The sequence below is a fragment of the Halictus rubicundus genome, chromosome 13 (assembly GCF_050948215.1).
Source record: "Halictus rubicundus isolate RS-2024b chromosome 13, iyHalRubi1_principal, whole genome shotgun sequence".
NCBI lineage: Eukaryota > Metazoa > Arthropoda > Insecta > Hymenoptera > Halictidae > Halictus > Halictus rubicundus.
Window position 1 is genome coordinate 11,221,373 of NC_135161.1, and position 18,620 is coordinate 11,239,992.

At 44.7% G+C, this 18,620-nt stretch overlaps 1 protein-coding gene and 1 long non-coding RNA gene across 7 annotated transcripts in view; both read right to left on the reverse strand.

Moving 5' to 3' along the window:
- Nucleotides 1-18,620, reverse strand: part of LOC143360551 (uncharacterized) — a 407,529-nt gene that overhangs the window by 192,883 nt on the left and 196,026 nt on the right. The gene's annotated exons all lie outside the window — the stretch shown is intronic.
- Nucleotides 1-18,620, reverse strand: part of LOC143360566 (uncharacterized) — a 93,917-nt gene that overhangs the window by 10,112 nt on the left and 65,185 nt on the right. Inside the window, exon 3 of one of the 2 annotated variants that reach the window (XR_013083303.1) lies at nucleotides 4,376-4,626. The exons of the other annotated variant lie outside the window; for it this stretch is intronic. This is a non-coding gene — a long non-coding RNA (uncharacterized LOC143360566). Of the gene's footprint in view, nucleotides 1-4,375; nucleotides 4,627-18,620 lie in introns of those variants that run through there. 2 annotated transcript variants of the gene reach the window in all.

Consider the following 18,620-nt stretch of genomic DNA (forward strand, 5'->3'; position numbering starts at 1 on the left):
TTCGCGGCGCGACCCGGAGAACACTATGAATCACTGGAACTGTCGATTTCAGAAGGGAGAGGGGCATTGGTTGCCATACTCGCATATTTCTCAACTGTAAATCTCATTTTCGAACCTCTGTCTAAAGTGATATTATATCTTGCGCAACTTCTTGCGAACATCTAGCTGAATTTGTTAGATTTTAATTAAAGGGTAAAGTTTTTCGTGGTATTGCAAGAGAGAGACGTTGAACTTTATTTACGTAAAACAGCGGCTATCGATGTCCTAGTTTACGTTACGATAAAAAAATCAGTCACTAGGAAGTAATTTGTCAAGGGGGTGTTTTCTGTCCGAGGGGTGTGTTATTTGTGTCATTCGTCGTGCTAATTTTAAACGCTCCCGGGTTTATATACTGCATGCAGTTCGAAAATAAATAATAAAGTAATACTGAAAATTAAGCCAACATTGTAACACTATACAGAACGAAGGTATCGAACTTAAATGAATGCTCCATTTCCGTAACTATATTTTAAATATAAAATAAGAAAGAATAATTAGTATGATTTTGTAAATCGCGGTCACAGAGAGCTGACAAAGTGCAGATTAAGTCGTCCAATAATTGAAAAAGTATTGTACAACCACAATGATAGAGTTGAAATATTTTGATAGAATAGCAATGACTAATTATCAGCATCTAGTAGAGGAGAATTGGTAAAATATTTTCAACACTAAACCTACCACGGTCAAAATGACCGGCTTTCTATTTCACAATTATTGACATTATAAAAACGTTTTCATAAGAAATCGGTGAGTTCACTTCTTGACTTAAGCACATATTATAATAAAAAGCCTACAAAATTTAGGTAAATTGAATCTTCTCCATTCTATAAGACGTTTCAATTTTACATGTTAGTAAACGTAAGTAAACGTGAAAGAAAATATTTATATGACCTGCCTACATAAATTGAACTGTGATAATAATCCAATTGTTAGCATTTGGCAGAAGAATTCAATAACATGTGAACGACGAACCCGCGTAAATTTAGACCACTTAAAATCGACGCAACAGGGAACGGTCGATGCACGTTCGAAACGTGATTGAATCCGCGCATTGAAAAGTTAATGGCCGACGCATTACATTTCGCCGATTCGCAGCGGCGGCCGCGCGTCGAGATATCTATTTGCGTAGCCCGAAATTCAGCGAAATCCCAGTCTATTACACGGGCCAGCTAAGCGTTAATCGTCAACCGGCACGCCGCGCCCGAAGCTAATTAATACATTGAAAAGATAAAGCCCGACCGCGTAGATATCAATGACGAACAGCCAACAGGCAAATTATTCTCGGCTCGTAGCCGCAGTCTGCTGCGCCCCAAAACGGAGCTCCTGCCACGTAAACAAATACTGCTAATGCCCTTTGAATTCCAATTAACGCGAGCTGCTAAATTTCACTACGGCCGAGCAACTCCGCCGCCGCCCTCGCGCACCGCTACCCTCTTTTCCTCTTTCGAACCCTCGGCGTCGTAGAAAATCGTTCCGTCGATTGTTAAATGGGCGCAAAGCGGAACAAAACGAAGCTCACTCCTTGTCTCTTTCGGACAAATAACCCCCCACCACCACCGAAGCTTAGGCCACACCCGTCGTATTATAATTGGACTGACTTTCGTGCAAAATTTAAACTGAGACACGGAAACCACGCTCTTTTCAATAATTTAAAAAAATATTAATTTGCATTTACAGTGCAGAAAGTGTAATTCACATTCATGATACGCTCAATTTTGAACACTTGGAAAGTTTTCCGAAAATTTCTTCGAAGTTAACAATTTAATGCTGCAGAATTAGCCAGAAGCAATATTTAAATTTAAATATCTCCTGATATTTTAGTTATTTCTCGACATACACGGTTCCAATACTCTTTAATAGAGGATAAAAAGCTGCATCGCTTGGGGCATTTGAAAAATCCGAGTTGACCTTCAAAAGTCCTTGACGTGTCCATCCACAAAAAGAACTAATAACACAATATTTTATTAATACAGAATAAGAAACTGGATGGAATAGTGCTCTTAAAAAAATCCGAGTTGACCTTCAGAAGTCCTTGAGGCGTCCGTCCACAAAACGAAATTAACAACACAATAATTTTTCTTATACAGAATAAGAAACTACATGGAATAGTGCTCTTAAAAAATCCGAGTTGACCTTCATAAGTCCTTAACGCGTCCATTCACAAAAAGAACCAACAACACAATCCTTTTTCTTTTCTATACAGAATAAGAAACAGCATGGATTATCGCATTAAAAAAAACCGAGTTGACCTTCATAAGTCCTTGACGCGTCCATCCACAAAAAGAGCTAATAAAACAATCCTTTTTCTTTTCTATACAGAATAAGAAACTGCATGGATTATCGCATTAAAAAAATCCGAGTTGACCTTCATAAGTCCTTGACGCGTCCACCGACGAAACAAACAGTAATATCTGGCATAAAAGTGATGTCTGGCACCTGTACCACCTAGACACCCAGTATAGTTGGAAGAATGGTCGGTGGTTGGAGGGTCGGTAACCGTTTCGAGGAAAAGCGAGAGGTTAGGCGAATAAACCAGATTGCGCGGAAAGATTCGCAGTTCGGTAATGAGTTGGTCAACTTGGCCGAGTGAATTAACAGAGCCGGGTGGGTTCGGTGAGTGTTGCTTAACTTTCGCTTCGAGGCTCGGTGGTATCGCGATGAAAAATAAAGTTTCACGCGACAGCAGCAACAGCAGCAGGAGCGTAATGGCCGGTCGTCGCGGAGTGCAACGGCGACAAAACAGGGGGTGAGTTATCGTGACGCATTGCCGGCTGCATTCGAACGCGCGTGGCCGCGTCAATTCTTATCAGCGGCGATCAGGCTTGCGGGGCTGTATCAGTGCCGTCGGCACCGCTTATCGTCGCCGACGCCGAGCGTCGAATCGGCACGCGTTATAAATTGTCCTCCTCGCGCAATTCGCCCGGTCTGCTTTTGCCTGGCCTGCCAGCCTGGACGAAAAACTAGTTCCCTTCGGTAATTTGCGCAACGGCCACAAGCAAATAACCGGGCCGAGATACGCGAACAAACGATATAATGACAAGACAAATTGCGCTGTCGCTGTCTTTCTTCAGTGCGTTTAATTTTTTCTTTTTTTCTTTTCTTTTTCAATTTCGAGCGACGCAACCACGCCGAACTGGCACGATCGTTATACGCTCCCTTAGACTCGCTTTTGATTACTGTCATTTCGCGACCGTGGCGGATTAACCCCTTGACTCCGTGATTCGTCCCCGTAACTAGCCTGCACCGTCATTGTATTGTTGGGCTTGCCGAGGCACCGCTTTTTACAAGTGGACGCGAATCAAATTAGTAGAACGCTATGGAAAATGTGTTTCTCGTCCGTGCGACTCGCCCGGTCGCTAATATGGATTCTGAATTATTTTTGCAATTAGCGATCGTTCGTGCTTCGCATGGAGATCGTAAGATTCTAAGAAGATTGAACCTTGAGAATCAGCTTCGTACCTCAAAGTGATCTACAGGCTCTCCAAAAAATTACCGAGGTGATTTGAAGCAAGTTTTTCCTTTGCGAAAATGTTCTCCGTCGCTTCGTTCAGGAGTTATTAACCGAAAACACGGACCAATCGGTGCGCGGCTACTGGGGACCGACTCCGGCTCGGCCAATGCCGACGCTACGCTCAGCAGGCCCAGTCGCGGGGCCTGTCACTGGTGCCGCGCCCTGATTGGTCCGTGTTTTTCGCTAATAACTCCTCAACGAAGCCACGTAGAACATTTTCGCAAAGGAAAAAGTTGCTTCAAATCACCTCAGGAATCACCTGCCTGAAGAAAGTAATTTTTGGAGACACCCTATACAATAAACTTGTAGACTAACATTAAAATCGATCATTTCGTGTGCTAGTACCTAATAAAACTTTAAAGTAATGTAATTTTTGTGGAGAAAAACGGTCTATTCGAGCGTCCGCGTCGCGGCGATTAATCACGCCGATCATCCGGCGCTATAGTAGGTGTTTAATAGTTCGTTGGATCGTTAAAAAGGCCGGTTTACGTGTCGCTGTTGACGGAAGGCAGAAAAAAAGAGGGCGGTAGGTGGGAAAAGCGGAAGACAGCTGGTGCTAGGTGTGTCGCGTGCACCGCAGCAAGCGACAACAGCTCGCGTCGCTTGGGTAAGCACATTAGTGCCGACAACCGTAATTAAAACTGTTACGTGACAACCCTCTGGGCGATATCGTAGAACCCACCCCTACCCCCCGCAAGTTCACCCCGGGGGGTGGTTCCTGGTTCGGTAATAACGATATTTTTACGAACGCGCCGACGTCGCGTCTGCGGTTCGATTTATGGGGAGAGGGGCGGGTACGTTGACGGGCACGATCGAAATCCCTTTAATGGCCGACGGGACACCATGAACGCGGAAAATCCTTGTTTCGGAAACAACCGTGGCCCCCGGCGATCGCCCGAGGAGCACGCTATGGTGATTCAATCATTGCGAGAGTATGCTCGGAAAGTTGACCGTGCCCGAGCTTTTGAAACGGCTCGCCGATCGATAAGTTTTTGATAACCTTTCCGGGAACTTCCTCCGGGATGAACTTTCAACCATTGCGCAGTCCTCCTGCCCATCTCGATAGCGAGACTCACCTGCAATCAGAGAAAAAAGGTTTTGTTAGTGAAGGTGTTACCGTTCGAATTGGTATACTTTATTCTACTAAAATAATTGATCGCACTTTTCATAATAAATTCGAAAATATGAATTTTAACGTGGACACGTTTCTGAAGAATTTAGACATAAAATTTTGTAACAAAAAGGTTGATCTTTTCACCTAGGAAAAGAAATTCCTTCAAAAAGGAAAAGCAAAAATAAGCAAAAATTGTCGAGTTTAAAGCATTGTAATTCATAAACAAGCTTGAAGTCAGCAAAATGATGACTTAGACTCCCCCTAATATTGCATGTGCTATATCATACTGAATTTTCAATAAGATTATACAACGCTGACTGCCATACACTGATCAATTTCTGTTTACATATTGATGCGTCAATGCGTACAGGTTGTTCCAACAATTTGCTGATGTTATTCGACGTCATTAACAATATTTAACAAATGCAGGCATAAAACTTGCCCTATATAAAGAAAATCTCAATATAAAAATAAGTACGTTAATTTTTTAATACGACATGAAATAAGAAAGTTGTGCAATGATTTAAAGAAGAGCTCAATCAGCCCCAAGCACGGTTATCTTCATTCTCCAAAGTATTAAAAAATTGTCTAATGCTTTCCACTGCTGTGTAAAGTTGCTTTCGTAATATTCGCATGGCTGCACTATTAAATTAACAGTGGTTCTCGGAATAAAATTGCTGATAATTATAACATTACTGTGGGTGCGTTCAGTGTGAGATTTTTAGTTTTCAATTTCTTCCGGTTGGACGAGCTCTCGATAAAATTGCGCGGCATCTAGCATCCGAAACGCGATTGTTTCGCCGGTAATTCGGATGGCAGAGGTTCCGGGCATACTTCTGAAGCCGGTTCCCCCGGCGAAGAACAGCCGCGGGGTATTTCTATTGTTTTGCGTCGGAACATCGACGCGGACGACGTCGTTAAACAGCGTTCAAGCTTGAACGGACGTCGACATCGGCACCGGTGAATGGATACTTTAAATGCGAATTTGCTGGTGCATTAACTCCGGGGAAAAGTGCACCGCTAACATGGCATTAATGCTCGCGGCGCATGCACAGGGTGCAAAGCCCAGGAGCCGTGAATCACGGCCGTGCGCGGCTGTTGTTGCCGCCGGTGCATCTGCATGCATCGGCTGCGTGCAAACGGGCGCACGTGCGAATATCGTTCGCTCCGGCTCGACTCGACTCGACTCGACTCGTCTCGGCGAAGGAAAATTATTATACCTTACACGGTACACGCTTTTCCTGCGAGATAATGCAAATAACACGTTGCCGCTCATTGATGCAACCTAGGCGATAGCGTGACCTTAGCGTACCTCGCGCACGCCCTGTAATGAACACGAAATTAATACGTGTTATTCGAACCGGGCGACTGTAAATAACGCCGAACCTACGAATTTCCGAGAATTCTTTCGGAAACTTGCTTCACCAATTTTTTTCACCGCGTTGAATAATAATTTTTCACACTGAAAGTACCGCGTGCACTATGCTCGAGTCGGGAGTTGGTAGCACGTTCAATTTTGAATTTTCTTATGCGAAAAAATTTGCGAATATTCCTGAAACAGCGCCAAAATCACCCGAGAAGGTCCCGTAGCGAAAGCTCGCGTAGTTTCGTGCCAAAAAAAAATCCCAAAGTGAACCTATCGGTGTGAGACACCTTGTGCCGAAATGCATTTCAAAATAGAATTGCACTTTTCGATATTCGTCGGACGAAACGGCGGCGTAGCGAAATGGCGCTCCGGAAATGGAGTGGCAAGTACGGCGGGGCCGTAAATGTTTAATAGAATTGTACACGAAATTGCGAATTATGGGACGTGTATGCAATTAACATCGATTTTCCGGCACACAAAGGCAACGTAATAAGCGTGGCCGACGCATAATACACTCTGTTTCCTAATCGTGTAAAGTTTACTTTGCGACGCGCGCTTCTAGCCACGTACGAGATCCATTCCGCGCGGACGTGCAGCTTTATATAATACACCGGCGCAATAATTAACGCGAGTGCACACGGAACGTCACGGGCGAAACGTTGGATCTCGATTATCCGAACTAATTGGATGACGCGCGGACCGAATGATCAAACATTTGATTAATCAGTTTCGTAATCAAGACTCCGCGGACCCGACGACGTTGTTTGTTTCGCTAAATAAATGACGAACCCTCCGAGACTTATCCGGCAAAGAAATGCAATTCGGGTGCATTCTTTAACGTCAGCCAATCGATCATAATACTTCCCTTAAAAGGAGATGCTGCTTCTGGGAATTTCTTTTCAAATTACATTACTGCCTGTCGATTTTTGAAGCCTCTGTTATTTATGAAGATAAAATTATTCTTTGGATTTTTATTTCGCGGATTGGGAGCTTCGAAAGATTAAAAGAACCGCTTTGTTATTTTTCCTTTCGTACAATTTCTCTTTTATCAAACATAATTAATGCGTGATAAAGTCTGAAAATAAATTCCTAGGTACAGTATCTCTCCGTGTAGGAAGTGTTGTATTTAATTTTAAAGAGAATAATGATCAAAATTTATTTAACTATTAAATTGTTCGTTGCCGAGACAAACTCATTTGCAAGCGAAAATACTTGGGACAGCTTTGATTCATTTTTCCACGGAATACTGTATTGTTCTCGCTTGCAGAGGCACGTTGTGTAAGCCGTATAAAGGTTCGATTTTTCTTTGAAAGATGGCGGCAATGCAAAATAGGAAAGGATAACAGACGAGCATAACGCAATAACGAGCCGATGTTGGACACACCGGGGCACGCAACGATGGTCCGCGCCGACTGCAGCAAATCGACTCCATTGTGTTCCTCTTGATCGATTATCGCGGGATAAATCCGCGTCGTTAAAAGAGCAAAGTACACAACAATAACGAGCCACGGGCGAACGCGAACGGAGAATGCTCGTTAGCCGGCAGATTTCGCTCGGCGATCTTAATTGTTCCCGGCAACGCGAGGAGAACGAGTTAGGGGCGCCGCGGCCATTATCCAGCCATTCTAACTCGATTTTTGTAACAGTGTCGCAAACAAAAATCTTGTTCGATCCTGCAAAGCACAGGACAAAAATCTTATTCGATCCTGTAGAGTACAGGGAAAATGTTTGCGACGAGTGTGCGTGCAATTATTTGTCGAAAGTAAAAATAAAGGAAATTAAGGGAATTAAGATTGAAGGGATTTTAATAAGGGAAAATTTTTAAAAACGGTACACGTTATCGTATTTCCAATAAAATGTAAAAGAAAGAGAAATCTGGTAGTGAAACAGAAATTTTCTTGAATTGTCGAGTTCTCTTTTTAAATGTGTTATATAAAATGCAATTATTCTACGAACTTTAAACAAACTCTTCCACGTTTCAGTTTATACGAGCACACTTGATTGTCACTAAAGAATAACTTCTTTCCAAGAACTGTTTTACTAAGCGGTGAGTAAGTAAAAAAGTAGTAATAAATTTCGTCGAGAAAACGGGCGTCGGAGTGCATTGTGCACCGCCTCAAAACGCCCAGAAGGATAAAGTTCGATCGATCGAGTTTCAATTGCTCGATCGTGGACGCAAAGGGGAAGAATCGAATGGTATCCGTTAACACATACTGTAGCAAAAAGTTGCGGCGCGATGGTCGGTGAAATTCTGAAAACTCATCGGCGTAAACTTCGAAATCGAAGGGCGGTTGGCGGTGGGGGGATCGAAGGTGGAGATCCAGGGGAGATCTAGGGGGATGGGGGCAGGGAGAGGGAGAGGCCTCCGAATCCCAATTACACCTTTGGTCCCAAAGGGAACGGGCAAGAATCACGGAGTTTTATCGGCAGAATGCGCCGGATCGCGAAGAAAGGATCGCGAAACCGATAAAAAGGGGAAAAAGGCGGTCGCAGGAGGCGCTGCGACGGCGAATTGCCGTGCCCCACCTGTATAATGACGGTGCCCCCTTGCCCCCTTCCCCTCCGCCCGTTCCTGAAGAGAGGAATGTCGTGCAATTACGGGGCCGGTGGCCCTCCGCGGCTAGCTTGTACATCGAATGACTTAAGCGGCATTTAGTGGTTTTCGGTGTCACAGCGTTGCTGTTCCACGGGAAAAGAAAAAGAGGTAACACGAGATAGTAATCGGCGAACGACGAACAAATTGCTCCTTTCACGGCCTGTCCGATGGGATTACCTGATCCGCGAATAATCAGCATAGCTACGGGAACCTTTGAGCGAGCGACGGACAATGAAACCCGGTGGTTCTCGAACCCGGGATAAGTGGAGTTGCCGATCGCTGTTAGGCTCGCTCGGGAAAACTCTTTTGTTCCACTGGGTCAACGGTGTCGGACGCAAGCGGGCCCTAATTGTCAACGTTTACGCCGCGACGCTCCGACGCGAGGATTTATGGCACAGAATTTCTGGTAATTTTTGTGCACAGCCTGATCTCCTCGCCTTAAAACTTGGATTTTTAGCATTTTCTCGTCGAGATCTACAGGATTGCGTAACGAAAAGATAAAAATGTCTGGGTTGCCATGGTGAAGTTTAACCGAAACCGCATCGATTGCGAGAGACTCGAGCCAAATCGAGATTCTGTTGATATTCTCAAACCCGTTTAATCCGTCTGCAAACTTGAATTACACCTGCCGGGTTTTCTCGTAAGTGGATAATTTCGTATTATCGACATTTTCTAAATACAAATTGCCTCTTATTATTTTAAAGCAGCTGCTTAAATCTGTGCCAATTTAAACGCCGCGCAAAAAGAGATAATCGTCCCGGTTCCCGAGTGGAACAGGATAATTTTCTGTCTCGAGCAGCCACGGAATGTAAAAAGACAGGATATTTGACATAACTCGGGGCCCGAAGCGGGCGGCTCGCATACTCCGGATCAAATATTACATGGTGCGCGAGGTTGATTTTCGATGGCCGAACTTGTCGGGCAAGTCCGGGTAATTAGCGACTGCGGAACGTTATCAAATGTCGATTTACATCTGTCTAATTAAGTCTCTATCTCTCTCTCTCTTTTTCCCGGGGAGCAGCGGGGACATTTGCATTACCGTCCGAAGTGCGGCGCGATTAGCATTTGTACCATTAGCATATATCTATAATCCCACGGTGAAAGGTTCCCGAACTCGTATCGAAAAGTAGCCCTTCGGAATCGGATTACCCGTTCGCGCGCTCGTATTTAAAGTTTTATCGTGCGCGGCCGATTCCGGTTTATAGAGCAACTATGTCTGCTTAATTGAGGGTGAATATTTGAGTTTACCCTCGGCATTTCGTTTATTTTAAATCCGTTCGTGCTGTCCACCCGAGCACGCGCGCCGATTACTATTTATTTGTTGCTCGATCGCTTTTGGTTGTTGGGCGAATAAACAATATTTCTGGACGAAGCTGCGAGATTCACCGTGGTGGTGATCTTGGAGATGAGTTCTGTTATTGTGGAACGTTTTACAGTGATTTCTCTGTATATGTCGCCGAAGCCTGGACGATAAACGTCGCGGAATTATCCCCACCGCGGGGTATACCCCGCGAGGGGCCTCGGACGCCGAGGAATCATGACACGGTTAGGGGTACGTCTCCTGCACGATGCACGACGCTGGTGGGACCGATGTTGTTGACATATATCGAATAGTACAATGTACGATAGTACAGTGGTACCAACCACATACTTTAAGAAGCAAAAACAATGTTCATTTCTGTTAGATAAAATTAGAAAAAAAAGATGAGTTGGTAAAGTGGCGTCTCTGCTATTCCCTATTTGTCGCTGGTCGCTAAAAGAAGCAACGCGACATCGTCCATAAATGTGAACGGTGCCCAACAATTTGTTCGCCAACGCGAGAACGGGATAAAACATGCGAGAATGCTTGCAGCTCAATAATTTCACGAAGCGGGATGAGTTTGTCGACCTTTCGCGACTCGCGGTTATGCGAATAACCGCCTCGCGAAACGTGTAATTCGACGTAACAAAAGACGGGTCGTCCGCGGTGCGCCATAATCGGCGCATAATCCGTAACGAGCAGAAATACCAGTTCTCCGAAGAGTTTGATCGGCAACGTTTTCACGTGTCTCCGACGGGTCTGTTTAAGCGTCGCGCTCGCGCTGTTAGGCGATCGCGCGCGCGCGCTGTATGCGCCGCCGTGTTTCGCCTCTCATTGGGACAGGCGTGACCTATCGGCGAGCATTTATCGGGACCCGAAGGCGATGCCTTTTACGTGATAAATTATTGCTCGGCTTCTCTGGTTCACCTCCTGGCTGTATCTTGTTATGCGTATACGTGGATCGAGCACGCCACGGTATAGTCATCGCCCCCTCTCCTCCTCCTCCTCTTTTCCTTCCCATGTCCTCCGTGATCGAACGTTGCTCCTTTTTACCGCGACGGATCCAATTCGATCGAGACAGCTTCGTTCGATCGTCCAATACCGATGAAACTCATTATCGGACGGTGTTTGTCGAAATTAGTTCGGCCCATCGGTGTCGGGGCCGCGAAGGACAGCTCATTGACTGCGACGTTCGCAAAATAGAAGCCTCAGATGACTTTTGTTGTGCGAACCTATTTTTTCATTGCTAATTCGATCGTAATTTGGGGGGACAACCATTAACGCGTGGAGTCAACCGATAACAAAATGGGAAATGTGTATGCATATGTACATTGCCACGTCTTTGTACGATATTACATGATATTTAAATTAAATTGCATTAGTTAATTTCCAAATAAATAAACAATCTGTCCCACTACGTTACGTGACTGGCTAATCATAAAGTGGTCGGCTCAGCAGCGATTTCTCTATATATGTCGCCAAGGCCTGGGCGATAAACGTCGCGGAACTATCCCCACTACGAGTGACTTCTCGATATATGTCAACAACACAGCGTCGTGTATAGTCCAGGAAAAATACCCGAGCCGTGTTATGTTTACACTCCTCGGCGTCCCCGGGGTAGTGGGGATAATTCCGCGACGTTTATCGCCCAGGCTTCGGCGACATATATAGAGAAATCACTGTATTTGCGTCGAGCGGACAATGTCAAAAGAAGGGGGATTTTCTTATTGCGAACAAAACACCGTCGTCTTATATCGAGAGCAAACTGTGTCAATGGTTTGATATCGATCAGGAATGGTGTCGGTGATCTCCGTGGGCCCCTATATAAGAGATAGGGAAAAAGTTTTCGGAGAAAAATTGTCCCCCTTAACGAGGGCTATCGTCTGGTCAAACGTTTAACGATTTTCGTCCATCGCGAAAGCACTGCGGCAGGCTAGATCACGGCGATAACGATCTTCGACGATTTCCTGGGAGTACGTGAAACTCATTTGAGTTCCTCGTATACGGGCAGAGCGGGAGCGGGAGCGGGAGTTAAATCCGGCGCATAAATTACCGACGTCCGGCGAGCACCCCCTCGCGCCGTCATACGTACAGTTTTACAACGGCGGGAGGACGTAAAGTCTCGGCCGCGAAATAAGTTCCCCCGAACGGGTCCGCGCGCCGACGTAATTAATGCCGGCCGCATCGATAAGTTTCTCCTCTCGTCGGCCCCCGAAAGAAATTGCCGCGGCCCGAGGGGAGGGGGGAGAGTACCGGGGGCAGGACGATACGAAAAACGTGTATTAACATTCTTCGGGCTGCAAAATTATTCGACGGGGAAACAAGTACATTGAGAAACTTCCGACGAACCTCGACGAACCACCATGTTCCATCATTTTCGAATTTTTGTGACAATTTAAAGAGAAAATACAGTTTTAATTTCAAATTTGGAAAATAGATTGACAATTTCTCTATTTTACATAGAGATTCTAATTGGAAACTCCCAGAGTGAAAGATCTCTCGTTTGCATTGTAATTAATATGACACAAGAAATAAATAAATATTAGAGTTTTTTAAACGATTTAAAAAGAAAATTTTCATTTAACTTCGGTTTCTTGCAATTGGCGTGGACAATTTTTATCTTGCTTATTATGCACATTGCCAGCAGTATTTTCAAATTCCTTAAATGTCTATGACAGTGATTTTTGACTGGGTCTAGAAATTGATTTTTATTATGTGAAATCCAGATAAACTGAATTTTATTGGAATTTTTCAAAGACAACGTCCACTGTAATACATTTTAAATTTCTAGTTTAGGTTTCATTAATTAAACTGCTCTGATTTTGTAAGAGTCTCCGTGGTTGATGTTCGGCGCTTAACGTGTTAAATGTCTATTATTTAGCAATTGATCTACTCATTTTAGTCATAAATGCATGAAATCCTCCTCGAGCGATCGTTTCGATCTCGAGTGACCATTTTCAGTTCGAGCATAGTTTGCTAGCCTACGTCCGTCGAGTGTTTAAGGATATCTCTTCGGTCGGCATCGCGTCGACGTTGAACCGTTACGAACATGTCCGTGGAACCGTCGTTTGTTCGCCGCGAGTAGCAATTTGCGTCCCTCGCGCTGAACGGAATGCCCGAGCCACGGTTTATTTCAGTTTTAATCTGCATTTAGTTGCAATTTGCGTCCGAACGCGCCTGTGCGTTCGCTTTCCTCGAACGTTTTCGAGAATGCACGGCTCGTACGTTTTAGGAGGAGTAATGCGACTGGGGAACGAGTGGGAAGGACTTTCCGAGGGAACACGTGCGGATAATAGAAAGCTCGCGTTTCATTTTGCAACTGTTCCTCACCGGCAACAATCACGTTTCCCTTCGAACCGTTCGCTTCGAGGACGTTTCCCCTCCAAATTATTTCTATTTATTATCTGCACCGTGCAAATGTTCAACTACCATAGGCGTTACAAAGACTTCTCGAAGGTCATAATAATCTGACCTGTACAAAATTTTGAAATATTCCTCGGTCAGTACGACACATAGTTTTCTTTCGATGTAAGACGATGGGGAGGAGTATCGTTCTGGTATTAACCGTTTGACTGCTAAGCAATTCTTGCAAGAACGCACGAAAACTGCGGGACACATTTTGACTCGATGTTGTCAAATAAAACACTCTCATTTAGACAAACGTCGATCAATTTTAATAATTCTTTTCGTATTATAAAGAAACAATATTAATTGTGATCGTGAATAAGAAAAAATAAACATTAAATTGTTTTTTTTCTTTGAAAATTAAAATTTATAAAAAGATAACTTAAAGTTTATTGATCTGAAACTCGCAGTTTATTGATCCGAAACTGCGTCGCGGTTTTCGAGACAAATGAACGCAGCGCTTTTGCGCCGCGTAGCAGTCAAACGGTTAAGGACTTCAAAAGAGGGGGGAAACAGTTTATATACCGTCATTAGACTGCGGATCTTTATGCAAAAATTTTTACCCGACTTGCAACGAACTGAAGTGAACTAGACATTTATTTTCTTTCTTATTACGTTCAGCAGATGGAAAATAATATAACAGTATGTTTAAATTTTTCTAATATCTCTGCCGCTTAAAATTACACCTACTAATTTCTGCCATAAATGCACAAAATCCGCAGTCTGATCGTCATACATGGAAATGTCTTGTATCGAAAGAAAACTGCACTGATGTCGAGTCCTAAATCTCGAAAATGTTGCGTCCCCGACGCAGTGTCGCCAGATCGAGACTTGTTCCCCCACTCTAACTTCCCCTTCCGCCGCGCTGTTCCCCCACTCTTCAGAGGGGGTCACTCAGAGAGGGGGTACCTTCTTCCCCTCGATTCGGGTTCCCTCCCCTCATCAGGCAACTCTGCGACGGAGCCGAAGCGTCCGATCAGAGCTAGAAAATGCCTCCGAGCGGCGATCCATGGTATTCCAGAGACCAGTGGATCTTCGAGATCGAGGCCGCGGGAACTCCGGCTCTCCGGTCGATCGTCCGCAAAAAGATCGGAGCCAAGAGGTTTCGTAGCGGGTCTCCGCTCGTCGGAAGGCAATAACGAAGGGCAGGCGAGGAATGGTAAAAAAAAAAAAAGAAGAGGAGCGAAACGAGCAGGAAAGACAATGAAAGATAGGAATGGAGAGCGTGTAGCAGGCGAGTCAGTCAAAGTCAACGACCCACGTGCCGCCGAGAGAGAGAGAGAGAGAGAGAGAGAGAGAGAGAGAGAGAGAGAGAGAAGCTGGCCCGACGTGGGCAGAGACTAATGGGAAGATATATACCGGCGGCCGAACGTGGATGGATAGACGTAGGTATTACCGGCGTCAGTATCATCTGGCACATCGCACGCTATGCCGAGCAAACCGACGTTCGGAGCGTGGGCGTCGCTCGTTTCGCTTCCATAAAATAACCTTCGAAGGATCGCGGTCCGAATATTTCTAAGGTTCGACCGGCGTGGGCACACACCGCCAACCCTGGAGGACTGTATTACTAACGTTGATCGCTCTCTTTCTCTCTCTCTCTCTCTCTTCCTCTGTTACCTTAACACTGACAATGAAACGCACGTGTTGCCGGCAACGCGGCCGAGCAAGCCCGACTCGAGAATGTGGGAGACAAGTTACCAAGACGTTAATGTTTTACGATTGCCTCGTGCGTTTGCCATCCAACGACATTCTAATCAATTCCATATACCCGGCCCGCTCACGGACACCGGTCGCTTTAACGGTCACAATGCACACGCAATGACCAGCGGAATTAGAAGCGACTTTCTGTGCGGTGGTTCTGCAGTTTCGTTGACGTAACGATATCTGCTGAATAAACTGCTTCGAGACGTTAATAGAGAAGTAGCATTCCCGAGCTTGTCGCAAAAGTTGGGTAAACTTCACCTTAGGAACCCAGGAATGTTTAACTTTTTATTATGTCATCCTGTATATCCTGACGAGAAAGTGCCAGAAATCGAAGTTTTGAAGCGAGGAATTCACTGGTTCAAAAGTTATACCTGTTTACAGTTGAGCGACTATACTTTATACTGGGACAAGCTGTCATGGAACTGTGATTATAGTATAGGAAATCGTACACGGGATCTCGAAGAGAGGGGATTGGTATCAGGTCATCTGGGGGCGAAGAGCCGTTCTACTTTAAACGCGCGTAACTTTTGAACCGGTGAATTCCTCGCCTCGAAACTTCGATTTTGGGAATGTTCTCGTCAAGACGTACAGGATTGTATAGCACAAAGTTAAAAATTTCTGGGTTGCCAAGGTGAAGTTAAGCCGGGAAGTTTCTTCGCGAGCAGTAAATTCCACCGTTTGGATGGTGCCGTCGAAGAGAAACCCGTTATAATGAACTCTATTAGGCTTTCCGAAACGGATTCGTTACGGAGCCACCGCGACAGCTTCCCCGGGTGGATTATGCGCAACGAGCGCTTTTTAGAGGCCGATGTAAAACTGCTTTGGCCGCAAAGACGGTTCGCTAAGTGGCCGGTTTGCGGTCGGCTTGTCACAAGACCGTGGTCGATTAGCACCCCGGAGTCTTTTAGTATCGCGTGGGCGGCGTATTTTTTTCTGGAAAACCGGGATGGAAAGATCCGTTTAGTGGGTGGCAACCGACAGAGGGGGAGGGGGGGGAGAGAACAATACGCCGCCTTATTTAATCCGCGAATCGAATTGGCTGCCCGGCGACCGGTAAAAATTTGTCCACCGCAATTCTCTTTCTCTTCTCCGCGACAGCACCTTCCCATTCGCTTTTCCTACGCCCCGGTGCTTATTTGCACGTAAATAATTTATCGAAACCGTTTAATCCCTTCCCGGGACATCAATTATACGCGACCGGCGCAAATTGCACCACTCTGTTGCAACGCGACTCTCTGTTTTCCCATTGCAATGTTGTTGTTGTTCGGCGAACGGTGTGTGTGTATGTGTGTGTGTGTGGGCTTTAATTGTTACTTAAATTGTCTCCCCCGTGCCTGCTTAAAATTATAATCAGCGAAAATATTGGCGCTAGCCGGGTAATTTAGGTGCGACGTGTACACACACCGGTATCATTGGCAGCCATTGATGTGGGGGCTGGATCCCGCTTGAATTATAGTCATTGCGCCTGTTCCGAGTTAAAGTCGCGCGAAGATTGCCGATGTTGAGTAACCCGGTTGGCGGATATTAGCGTCTCGTTGAGCGCTATTGAGTTGTTTATGTGGGATTAATTGGCGGTTGAGAGGATCCCTTAGCGACTGTTTAAAATGAAATTAGTAAATGAAGATGTAGTTGTTTGTTGGTTGCGACATGTTGCTGCTGCGTTGGCAATCGTTGGATAATTTGTGTGCAGTTTAATCGCAGCTCGCTGGAGCCTCGTTTATCGTGATTCAGCAGTCCATGAGAAATTAATTGTTACAATTGTCCTCTGTGCGAAATAAAAACGACGAATAGGAATATTAATGTTCTTGAGTAATTTAGAGGTAACATAAGTTACAGAGTAATATAATTGCATCTTACTAGAACTTAAATTCCTCGTGGATGTTTAAAATAAAAATCAGAAATAAGGATATTATTGCTGTTGAGTGATTCGGATGCAAAATAACGAGTAAAAATATTGTCGCTGTGAAACTAAATTATTCTTTTTAGAAATGCCTGAGATAAAAGCGATAAATGTGGAAGATTGTTGTTGAGAAATTTTTAAGTATCGGAGTTTTTTTTTTCTTTCGAGCCGGTTATATTTCTACGCGACTGAAAGTAACGACGGTGTTCTTTGAAAGAAAGGAAGTGATTCGGCATTCTTCGTCCGGCGAGACCAGTTCACACAGTTGCAGGGTAACGGTAGCAACAGTAATTCATCTCAGCAGCTATCCAGTCACTGCAACATCCAAGAACCGTTGTTGCATTCCTGTATCAAGCTTGACGGGTTTCAGCATTTCTAAACGTCTGGAATCTTGTTGAAATTACTACCGACCTCTGTCGGCTCTGTTTGCAAAGAAAATTCCTTCGTTGGAATACAAACGACCGCTCCATTTTATCCTGCACTGTCTCCCGGAAAATGAAAGAAAAATTTCTGCCTACTCCAATCCTAAATTTGTACATACTCTAACCTCAAATTGGAAAAACAAAGTCACTAAACAAAGTATATCAGTACACAAAAATAACTGCACCGAACTAACAACTGAACCAACGGAAATAAAAAAAAATAGTTGCTTATAGTTCAAGAATGTACCTATAAATTCCAAGAAAGTTTGTCACTGTAGCATCGACAGTTTTCTGGGAAAAAATTCGTAAAAATCTCTTATTTTTGAAGCCGCTACACATGGGACATACCAATGCCACTAAACAAGAATAATTGCACCGAACTAATAACTAAACAAATTCAACTAAAAAAAAATATATTCTTGTACTTCAAGGATGTGCCTATAAATCTAAAAAAAGTTTGTCTCCGTAACATAGACCGTTTTCTGGAAAAAAATTCATAAAAATCTCTTACTTTCGAAGCTGTTACACATGAGACATACCAGAGCAACTACACAAGAATAATTGCACCGAACTAATAACTAAACAAATTCAACCAAAAAAAAATATATTCTTGTACTTCAAGGATGTGCCTATAAATCTAAAAAAAGTTTGTCTCCGTAGCGTCGATACTTTCCGCAGAAAAAAATCGCAAAAATCTCCCCGTAGCTATCACAGAAAAATTCCTTTTCGGAGGGTACGAGTATCGTCGAGAAATCAAACAAAAATTTCCCAGGCCCACAGACGGTGAAACAGCCATCACTAATCCACGATAATTACGGCACAAGTCAGTATCACCGATCCAATGGAACCTAGGGATCTCTAGGCCGCTATAATACCCAAAATACTACGGGCCCGTTCATCCAATTAGCCGCTCGTATTTACGTCGAACCCGTGGCCCGGTCGAGCGTGTCTCTCGGTTAAAAAATGAAGAGAAGACTGCTGTTAGGGAGTAGCGGAACACGATCCTGGTACAAGGATTCGTGGATGTTCGAACCGCGTCGTCCGGATGACATCGTCCTGTGGTGTTCCGGGAGAGCATAATTGAGTGACCGGTCGGGTACATAAAGTAACGCGGCGCGACGCCGTAAACGAACCGGGGGCAGAGGAGGGGGGATCTAAGAAAACCGCTTTAATTGCCCGGCCGATTATAAATGCTTCTTGTGCTGGCCCGATCGGTATCGGTTCCGGCTACCGGCGTCTCTCTCTCCGTAGGCGAGGTGTGAA